This window comes from Petaurus breviceps, unplaced genomic scaffold (assembly GCF_028583685.1).
Source record: "Petaurus breviceps papuanus isolate PSGF00001 unplaced genomic scaffold, PetGlider_PUasm1.0 181, whole genome shotgun sequence".
Taxonomy (NCBI): Eukaryota; Metazoa; Chordata; class Mammalia; order Diprotodontia; family Petauridae; genus Petaurus; species Petaurus breviceps.
In genome coordinates this window covers 26,342,782-26,351,875 of record NW_027185784.1, presented here as the reverse complement: position 1 = coordinate 26,351,875, position 9,094 = coordinate 26,342,782, and positions in this window count along the sequence as shown.

The following is a 9,094-nucleotide window of genomic DNA, read 5'->3' as shown; positions in this document are numbered from 1 at the left end:
GCACAATATCTGGCATGCCCATGCAGCTGAAAATGTTGTTTTGGGAATAATAGAAAAGGAATACCAAGCACATTTCATTCATGGTGCTTAGGACACCCTGGGAAGGAAGAGAGAATGAGAAATAGGGAAAGGGTCTACCGTTTCGCAGAAAGATAAGGATAGTGACCAGTCCTCTCCTTCACTCCAGGACTCTTAGAATGTGAGGTTCTCAAGACTACCATACTCATAGAGTATTTATCTTTAATAACAACTTTGGGGTCATGCCTGTGTTGAATACAGGTCTGACCATCTAGTAGGAAGTCATTTGGGTACTCACATCATCATGTGGATGGAAAACAAAGATACATCCAACTCTCAATTATCTTTGATAGGGCTAGAACACAATGGCAAGGATAATATAAACCCATCATATGATTTAAACACTATGTCTCTTAACCTTTAAAATACATTATGAGTCCCACCTGTACCCCCACCCCCACTCCCACAAAGCAGATTCAGTTTCTGATTTCATTCATTTCACTTCTATATTGAAATGAGCTTCCAATGGAAGGGGGAGAAGAATAAAAATTTATTAAGAACCCACTATCCTAGAGGCATCACGCCAACCACTTTACAAGTAGTATTTCATTGATCCAACCAACAACTGTATGAGGTAGATGCTTTTCTTTTTTCCATTTTGCAGTTGAAGAAACTGAGGCAGCTCCCTCTTCCTGGAAGTGTTTGAACAGAGTCCATGTGACCTTTTGTCAGGCATATCTAAGAGGAGACTAAAATCCCTAGATCAAGCATGAGCTTGGATTGGATGATTTCTAATGCCTCCTTTTAATTCTAAGAGTCTATGATTCTCTGTCTCCCTAAAGAAGCAATGTTTAGTAGTTGACAGTGAACCAGCTTAGGTCAAGAAGGCTCAGTTTCAGACATCACCTGTGACACAGACTTGACTGTGATCTGGGGTTCATTGTTTAACTTGTTCATGTTCTAGGTGACCCATTAAAACTCTAAGTTAAGGTTGTGATTTGCATTAGTAGAACAGCAAAGAGTTCCCCATATCACTGAAATCACACATCACCCCCTAGCCTTTTTCCCAAGCTTTAAACAAGTGGATAATCACAATGGAGCAGGAGGGTTTAACACCCTAAAAACAGAAAGTGTCTTACTATGGGATTCACTAAAGATATAAGATCATGACTCTAGAGCTCCAAGGAAGCTCAGAGGCCATCTAAACTAACTCTCATTTTACAGATGACAAAACTGAGGGGGGAAAGCATGTTAAATTACTTGATCAATATCACACAAACAGTAAGCATCAAACGTAGTCATTGCGGGCAGCTAAGACGCACAGTGAATAGAGCACCAGACCTGGAGTCAGGAGGACCTGAGTTCAAATCCAGCCTCACACACTTAAGACTCACTAGCCGTGTGACCTTGGGCAAGTCACTTAACCCCAATTGCCCTGCCTTCCCTCCTCCAAAAAAAAAAAAGCAAAAAAAAAGGCAACTAATTGAATTTTAAAATTATAAAAAAAAATCAAAAGTAGTCATTGAACACAGGTTTAGAGTCAGAAATCTTTAAGTTATATGACATTCTCCTCCCTCATTCCCCTAAGAGGTTTTGAGACTAATTTCCATGACTTTCTTCTCTACTCAGGTTTTTGCCCCACATCTTTTTTAATGTCTGAATTATACTGATTAACTAATTGTGATCCTATTCCCACCTTGGTTAAAACTCTAACTGGGACATACTGCTCCTGGTTACTTCATAAACAACACAACTCCACCAACCACAGAAGAAGGTTCCCACAGTCTCTTATAAGTAGGGATGCAAATCCTTGCCTTGGAACAAGATAGGATTCCAGAGAGAGAGTCTGAGAGCTAGGAGACGGAATAAACTCCTTGAAAAATAGAAGAGGAGATGGTAATAATTGCTTGTATTAATCTTTGTGTTTTATATTTCAATTCATTAAGTATTAAGAGAGCATTAAATGTCAGACACTGTGCTAAGAGTTAGAAATACAAAGACAAAAATGAAAGTGGTGAAATTTAAAAGAGAAAAAGGGTAAATAAAAAAAATTAGAAGTGTTTTCCTCATAATGGCCCTGAAAAATAAAGAGTGTCATAATTATCCCCATTTAAATGATGAAAAAAAGAACTGAGAGGCCCTTGACAAAGAGTAACTTAGCGCTGAGTGACTTGTCTATAGAGACATAGTTCTGAAGTGTGAAAGTAAGGTTTTGGTATTATTATTCTAAGGCCATGATAAAAGATATCCTTGAGAGAAAGAGAATGCAACCATCAAATATAAAGGAAAAACATAAATCAGCAGATTTGATCATGCCAGTAAAAAAAGGAATGATTTCTCATTGTATCTAAATCAGAATATGCCATGAATAGCTCTAGAAGATGACAAGGTGACAAAGTCACCATCTTAGAGAACGACTGACAAGTAGCTGACGTGAATATTAAGATGCTTTTTTCTGTCTCTTCCTCTCTTTCTTTCTCTGATCCTATAGGTCTCTCCTCTGTGTGTGCACATATGTGTATATGTGTGTGGGGGGGGGCATGTAATGTAAATTTTCACTAGAATGTTTTCCATTTGCTTTCAATTTTGTATGGGACACATCTTTAAATAATTGTAATACACAGCATTATATTACAATTGCATTACAGAATCACAGTGTATGTGTGTATATGCATATTAATATTGTATGGATGAATAGATATGTGGATAACTAAGTAATGCTGCATCTGAACCCACTCTACCAACTCCGTTTCTTGCACAATCAGACTAAATCACCAGATAATGTCTGCCAATTGCTACTCTCATGGTTCCAGGGGCTACCCTGAGGACTTGGTGGTCATGAGCCCCTATCTGATATGCTCTCCCTTGTCAGTCAACCAATAGTATTTGATTAGCTTCAAGAAAAGGAATTAGGGGGCAGAATGAAGATGGCAGCATAGAATAAGGAAAACTCTGTCTGCTCCCCCATAACCACCTCAAATACCTATAAAACAGACTCTAAACAAACTTTGGGGCTACAGAAACTACAAAGTGACAGAGAGAAACAAACCTCCCAATGATGTCACCCCAGCAGGCTGGCAGGAAAGGTCCATAGCAGCACAATGGGAGCTGAGCCCAGCCCCATGTGAGCCTGTGGTTTTTTCCCCAGGGTGGCCTGACCAGCCATTACTAGAGGGACTTTAAGAGAGTAGATTACCAGCACCTGTGACAGTTTCCAGAATTATCAACCCACAAATGCCAAAGACAAAGTGAGTGGTCAGTGTGGATTTTGTGGGAACAGGCAGTCCGGGAATGCAGTCTGGCTCCTGCCCCCAGAGGGAGAAGTGGCTGAGGTGTGGCAGCCACCGGAGTGTAGCTTCTTCAGAGCTCCTGGCCTGCAGATTGTAGGGGGACCAAGCAACCATTCTGAGGGGTAATTGCTCTTGCTTTAACCTTCTTGGATCTGGATTGCTGTCTAGGGTGGAGGTCCTAGGGTGTGTGACCAGTGTGCCAGAGACAGTGGAGGCTTCTGAGAGGGCACCCAACTAATACCTCTGGCAGCTATGAAAACCCTAGTAATTTGGGACAAAGCTCTCCTCTCTGGAAGCAGAGTTCTACTGTGGCAAAAAACTCAAAAGTCAAGTAATTGAGTGGCAACATGAGCAAGCAAAGGAAGCAAAGCAAGCACAGCAATCCGACTTTAGACTCCTATTTTGAGGACAAAAACGATCAAAGCATGGAACAGGAGGAAGACAACAAAATCAGAACTCCTGTACCAAAAGCTTCCAAGAAAAAATATGAACTGGTTACAGGCCATAGAGGAGCTTAAGAAGGATCTTGAAAACCAAATAAGAGAAGTGAAGGAAAAATTGGGAAGAGAAATGAGAATGATGCAAGAAAATCATGAAAAGATAGTAAAAAATCTGACTGAAGAAAAGAAAATAGCACCTTAAAAATAGACTAAATCAAATGGCAAAAGAGACTCAAAAAGGCAATGAGGAGAATGCCTTAAAATGTCGAATTTGCCTGATAGAAAAAGAATCTCAAAAGATCACTGAAGAGAATAATTCCTTCAAAATTATATCAGAGCAAATGGAAGCTAGTGACTATGAGAAATCAAGACACTATTAAACAAATCCAAACGAATGAAACAATAGAAGGCAATGTGAAATATCTCATTGGAAAAACCATTGACCTGGAAAATAGATTCAGGAGAGATAATTTAAAAATTATTGGACTACCTGAAAGCTGTGATCAAAGTAAGAACCTAGAAATCATCCTTCAAGAAATTCTCAAGGAAAATTGCCCTGATATTTTAGAACCAGAGGGCAAAATAGAGGTTGAAAGAATTCACCAATCACCTCTTTAAAAAGATCCCCAAAAGAAAACTCCTAGGAATATTATAGCCAGGTTCCTACAAGCGGCCAAGAAGTAACAATTTGAATATTGTGGAAACACAATCAGGATAACACAGGATCTGGCAGCTTCTACATTGAGGGACTGAATGGCTTGGAATATGATATTCCAGAGGGCAAAGGAGCTGGGATTAAAATCAAGAATCACCTACCTAGCAAAACTGAGTACCATGTTTCAGGGGAAAATATGGTCATTAAATGAAAGAGAGGAATTTCAAGCATTCTTGATGAAAAAACCAGAGTTGAAAAGAAAGTTTGACATTCAGATACAAGAAGGAAGAGAAGCATGAGAAGGTAAACAGGGAAAAGAAATTATAAGGAACTTATCAAAGTCGAACTATTTACATTCCTATGTGGAAAAATGATAATTGTAACTTATGAAAATTTCCTCATTATGAGAATAGTCGAAGGGACTATAAATGTACATATACATATGTATATGTATATATGTATACATACATACATATATCTATATAGGAGGGTATATGGGTATATGAATATATATGTGAGTGTGTATGTATATGTGTACAGGTATACATAGACAGAGGCACAGGACCAATTGAATAGGAAGGAATGATACTTAAAAGGTGGAATTGAGAGTTGAGAGAGAAATATAATGAGAGGATATGGGGAGAGACAGAATAGGGTAAATTATCCCATATAGAAAAGGCAAGGGAAAACTGTTACAATGGAGGGGAAGAACAGGAAGGCAAAAGGGAATGGGTAAACCTTACTCTTATTGGATTTGGCTTAAGGAGGGAATGACATACACACTAAATAGGGTATCTCACCCTACAGGAGAGTAGGGGGGAAGGGGATGAGAGGGGGGATGATGGAGGGAATGGCAGGTTGGGGGGAAGGAAGTTAGAAGCATGCACTTTTGAAAAGGGACAGGATCAAAGTAGAGAATAGAACAAGTGAAGGACACAATAGGATGGAGGAAAATATAGTCAGTCTTTCACAATATATCCACTATGGAATTGTTTTGCATAGCTACACATGTACAACCTATATTGAATTGCCTATCTTCCCAGTCAGGGTGGGTAACAAAGGAGGAAGGGAAAGAATCTGGAATTCAAAGTTTTAAAATCAAATGTTTAAAATATATATTATATAAATTATAAAATATATTATAAATAATATATCATTATTCTTTTTTACATGCAACTGGAAAATAAGATATACAGGCACTGGGGTATAGAGATCCATCTTGCCCTGTTGGAAAGTTGGAGGGGGTGTGGGGGGGATATAGGAGAGAGAAGACTGTGGGAGGTGTTATACAGTATGATCGCTGTTTTGGGGTGGTGGGGAAGGGAAAGATGGGGAGAAAATTTGTAACTCAAAATTTGTGGAAATGAATGATGTGAACTAAAAATAAACATAAAATTTAATTTAAAAAAAGAAAAGGAATTAACTGCAAAGGTATATTAAGATCAGTAGTTACAAAAATGTCCTCCCCCATAGGAGCATTCTCTCCACTACAAACTTTTTCTTAAAATATAAAGCATAATTAGGCACACATGTAAAGAAAACTGGTGGTCAAGGAGTCCTGACTTCTGGCTCCAGAAATGCCTTTATTCTTTATTTAGTCTTTATGAGGCTCCCCTTATGTATAGTTCTCTAATGAACCCCTAGGATATGGGTGTTTCTAGAATTCATAGCCAGCCCTTCTCTCTCCATCATGAGGAATCATGATTCCTGAAGCTGTCTTAAAGCTAGGGAACTATCCTATCTCCCTCTGCAAGTACTTCCTCCATTGTTGACCACCACTGCTCTGGCAGACTGTCATACCAATTCCAGTTGCCAGTGGGACCTCTAATGGATCTTCTGGTCACTTGAGCCCTTCTCAGAATATCAGGAAAGAATAAACCAAGAGAAACAGAGGTAGACACATAGTAGTCTAGTAGAAGAAGGGCAGTTGCCATATCTCCCACCTATCAACTCATAGCAGGTCTGCCTCACTCATGGCCAGGAAGGAAAGAGCCTCAGAGATCAACACTGTCCCTTTTGTGAGTTAACTTAGCTCAAGTTGGGTACCAACTGAGTCATCAGTCCTTACAACTCCTTTTTAGCGAATTAGAATTTCTATCAGTCATGAGTGGCTAGAAATGGGCTCTCCAAAGCTCCACATGTTGGATTGGAGGAAATAAATGGGTATGTACAGTAATATACATAAGAAAGGCAAAAGCCTCCAGCTGTATTTCAATATAATTTATTTCCTTTTTAATCCTATCTATTTTATTTTATGTATTTAAAAACATTATTCTGAGAAGGGGTCCACAGGCCTTACCATACTACCAAAGGGGTCTAGAAGACAGAAAAAGATTAAAAACATCTGATCTAAAGACATACTCACTTCTAGGATTGGGATCTCATTCTAAGGATCCTCTTGTATAGCAAGGTATTCAGAGGAGAAAATAAATTTGGACCCTACCCTATCCTACCCTAGGGGAGTCCCCAGTCTAATGAGAAACTTTAAAAAGTCCTGGCCCTTAGGAAGTTACAAATCGTGATGAGAAAGAAGAATCTCAGATACTAGAAAGAATGACCAAGAAGGGAAGGAATAGTGACTGGGGCAGTTGTGACCTTGACAAGCAGTAAAGCAGAGAAGCAAGATAACAGTATTGAGAGGAGAGGAGAAGCCAGATTAGGAGGCTCTGTGATTAAAATCTCTGCCTGAGCTTAAGGAGGAAATAAAGAAGTTCCTCCTGAGTCAAGGATAAAACCCACATACTTGTCCTCCAAAGCACTCCTCCCATGTGATATTGTTTCAATCTCCCCATTCCTCAAAAAAGAAATTAACCCCCAAGTCCTAAAATGTGACATCCAGCAGGCTAGAACATGGTTCCTAAGGAGATGTCTTCAGGTTACCACTCTGTCAGACCTTTAGTCCAGATGCCCAGGGATTCAGACTGCTAGTTGTGAGCAGTTATTTTTTCTCCCTTTTCCTTCCCTTCCTCCCAAAAGAAACAAATCATTCAGATTAACTCTCTCTTTTCCCTTACACCCATCAGAGCCTTCTTGCTAAATGCAGAACGGCATAAGAAGACAGCTGATGTAATGGGAAGGACATTGGGGCTCTAATCAGAGAACTTGGATTCAAATCCTGACTCTCTCTCTTTGATCTTGGGCAATATAATTTCTTCACTTAAACAAAAAAGAATTGAGTTCAGATTGACTTTAAGCAAAACTTTCTAACAGGTGGAGCTGTCCAAAGGTGGGCAGGTTTCCAAAAGAAGAGCTAGGCAAGGTCACACAGATGCTGGAGAACCATCAGTTGGGTATGCTATAGTAAGAAACGTGGATGAGATTAGACTGATCCTGAGGTCCCTTCCAACTGTGAACTTCTATGATTCAGTGATCATAAAGCTGTCTTCTAATTCTTAATCTTATATTCCTCTCTGAGTTCCTCTAATGGATCTATAAAATGGGAGAAGAGGCAATAATACTTGCCTCATAAAGCTCTTGTGTGAAAATTGGTTTCTAATTCTGAAAACACAATAGAAATCAGTTCTTGTTACAATTTTAAAAGTGACAAATTTCAGATGAACTAGTAAGGATAAGCTGGGAAACATGAAGGTGGAAAAGGAGGGGGGAAGAGGTGAAGATGGGATGAGAAATGAGCTTCAGAATGTAAGGAGTTCAGATGTTGCACTACTTCACTGTGTGAATGAATTCTCTTCTTCATAATTAGGTAAGTAGGTAATTAGGCAACTAGGCCTGGAGTCAAGAAGACTTGAGTTCAAATCTGACCTCAAACATTTAGTAGGTATGTGACCTTGGGGGAGTCACTTGCTCTTATTTGCCTCAGTTTCCTCATTTGTAAGATGAGTTGGAGAAGGAAATGTCAAACCATTCCAGTATCTTTGCCAAGAAAACCCCGAATGGGGTCACAAAGACTAAAAATAATTGAATAGCAGCAAGTGGGAGGGAGGCACCATTATTACAGAGATGCTTCTACAGTACTGTCTCAGGGGAGACAGGAGCTGGTCTAGCAGCAGGAGCACTGGGTTTGGAATCAGAGGATCCGGGCTCAAATCCTAGCTCTGCCACTTATCCACCTACCTATGTGACCCTGGACAAATAACTTAATCTCTCTGGGTTTCAATTTCTTCACCTGTAAAATGAAAGGTGTTAGATTAGCTGTCCTCTACTACATCTTTCAGGTCTAAATCTATGATCCTATGATCCTTTTCAAGCCCAGGTAAATTTGTGAAGGATTCCATTCCAATTTTTCTTTCCATCACTGTGTTATTTCTCTCTGTGTGTCTCTCTGTCTCCCTGTCTTTCTTTGTCTCTGTCTCTCTGCCCCTGTCTCTCTGTCTGTCTCTGTCTCTGTCTGTCTGTCTCTCTTTCACACACACGCACACACGCACACATTTCTTTGCTTAATCCAGATATACATAGCAAGTCTCCTATCAACAGCCAGTGGCTGAGAAAGTTCTGATACCTATAATTTACAACTTAGAGTGGATTTAAGACATTGTTTCCTTCCGCAAGGGGATTTGCATTTCAAGTTTTATCTCTATTTGCAGAATGACTGGGTTTGTCTTCTGTAAAGAAATTTCAGGGATCAGTGAGTAGATAGGAAAGAGACTGAAAGAAGAAACTTCAAGGTCTCATTAGAAAAAATCCCTCCCACTGCTACCTGCCTCTGTTTCTCTGTCTTTCTGTCTATCTCT